The sequence below is a fragment of the Diachasma alloeum genome, unplaced genomic scaffold (assembly GCF_001412515.2).
Source record: "Diachasma alloeum isolate Michigan unplaced genomic scaffold, Dall2.0 Dall_scaffold_00646, whole genome shotgun sequence".
Taxonomy (NCBI): Eukaryota; Metazoa; Arthropoda; class Insecta; order Hymenoptera; family Braconidae; genus Diachasma; species Diachasma alloeum.
The window spans coordinates 112060-114657 of NW_021680778.1; positions in this window are offsets into that span (position 1 = coordinate 112060).

Consider the following 2598-nt stretch of genomic DNA (forward strand, 5'->3'; position numbering starts at 1 on the left):
GATGGCTTGTGTTTAGCCCGATCACTTGTTGTGGCCAGAGTATACGCACAGAAATTGAAGGCCAGGGCTGACAAGGGCGAAATACACGAGATGTGGTAATCCATTCGACAATCCAAGGGTAAAATGCAACGTAAGGAAGCCCAGCGCCTGACCCGCGAGGCAGGGGTCATTGTACCTGCCGATGGCTGTGGTTTAGAGGAAATTATACAATATCAAAGATATTTGGCACGTGAGGGGTGCATTATCAAGGTTTATCCTCTCAAAAGGAATGGCAAAGATCGCCCGGTACTCTACGATGGCACGCCTGAAGTAACCAGCAGGAATATACCTACACAATATACTCTCCCCATTGTCTATTATCCGGAAGAGAAACACTATGAGCCGATTCAAAATTTACTTTCATTCTTCGGCTGCAAGTATTATTGCGAACATTGTAATACGCCCTACAGCTCTCAAGGGCATGTTTGTGATAGAACTTGTGACAGATGTCTAAAAAATCCACCATGTGACACTACAAGTGTGGATAAAATAGTGTGTGATGACTGTAATCGAGAATTCCACGGTCGATTGTGTTTCGAAAACCATAAGAAAGCAGGCTCTTTTGGAGGGATAAAACCAACAGTATGTGGAAACATAAAATTGTGTAAAAATTGCAATACGAAAATTGATCATCGGAATGCTCAGAAACACCAGTGCAACAAATATTACTGCTCTGTCTGCCAGAAGGATGAAGCCGCATCTCACCTGTGTTACATGCCTACATTGAAATTTAAGAAGAAAACAACGGTGAAACGTGTGGCGTTTGTTTTTTACGACTTTGAAACACGACAAGACGATAAGATGGAAGGGACTGATGACGTCAACATACACGTGCCTACACTCTGTGTTGCCCAGACTGTATGTGACCGATGTGCAGAGATGAACGATGACGACATTATGAAAACTGAGGAGAATCTTGGAAGCCCATGCAGTGTGTGTAATCCTCGAGAACATGTTTTTGACGATGGCGATCCTGTGCGTGGATTTGTGAATTATATTACATCACTGGGTAAGGCGTATAAAAAAGTCATATGTATTGCACACAACGCGAAGGGTTACGACTCTCAATTCATTTTGAAAGATGTTATAAAACGTATAAACAGTGAAATTAAAGCAATTATTAACGGCACAAATATAATTTTGATGGATTTTGGGGATAATAAGTTTATTGATAGTTTGAATTATTTCCATATGGTTTTAGCCAGTTTACCGAAGGCCTTTGGTTTGGGAGATATTGCAAAAGGCTATTTCCCACATTTTTTCAATAAACGAGAGAATCAAGAATACGTTGGGCCTATACCTGAGAGAAAATATTATGGCGCAGATACGATGAATGTGCAGGATCGAGAAAAATTCTTAACTTGGTACAATGAACGTGTAGCCGAAAATTACCAGTTTGATTTCCGTAAAGAAATTTTGCATTATTGTAGACTCGATGTTACAATTTTAAGGAAAGCGTGTGTGGAGTTTCGTAAATTAATCATGAATGCTGGGAATGTTTGCCCATTTACAGAGTGTGTAACGATTGCTTCGACGTGTATGCGCATTTTTCAAACAAATTTCTTGAAAGAAAAACAGATGGGTATTATACCTCAGGGCGGTTATCGTTTAGGAAAAACGCAATCAAAAGTAGCGATTGAGTGGTTACTCTGGCGCGAGCATTGCGAGAATCATCGAATAATACACGCCGGGCGGACTCGCGAGCACAGAACGGAATCAGGGCATCGGCTAGATGGTTATTGGGAAGATGTTGAAAATAATAAAAAATATGCATATCAGTTTCACGGCTGTTATTGGCACGGTTGTCCACGGTGTTTCAAGTTTAATAGAGATAAAGAGTTGAGCCATAAGGATACATTAGAGAGTCGATATGAAAGAACAGGAGCAATTACAAGGGAATTGCAAAACTTGGGTTACGAAGTCGTTGAAATGTGGGAATGCGATTTTATTCGTACAAAAAAGACAGATCTCCAACTGTCAAATTTTCTTGAAAATATCGATCAACAAATGTTTGTAGCTTTAGATCCTCGAGACGCGTTTTTCCGTGAACGTACGGGAAATACCGTAACACACTATGATGTTAAAGAGAATGAAAAAATTCGATATGTCGACGTTTGTTCGTTATATCCATATGTTTTAAAGACGGGGATTTTTCCTATCGGTCACCCCACTGTACATGTAGGGAACGATTGTCAGCTCATATGTCCTAATAATGATATTTCGCGGATAGAGGGACTTGTGAAATGCTGCATTTTACCCCCCGCGACGATTATTTCACCCAGTTTTACCTGTCAAAGCACACGGTAAGCTACTGTTTCCTCTCTGTCGGTCATGCTGCGAAGGTTTAGTGCAAGACAATTGCCCTCATGATGACCCCACTGACCGCGAGTTTTTGGGGACTTGGGGACTTGGGGTCGCCCCAGAGCTCCGTAAAGCCGTAGAGGTGGGGTATACAATTTTGGAAATTAGTGAAATTTGGGAGTATAAAAAAACAACACGTCATGATCCTATGACACGAACAGGAGGTTTATTTGCCGAGTATATAAACACTTTTTTAAA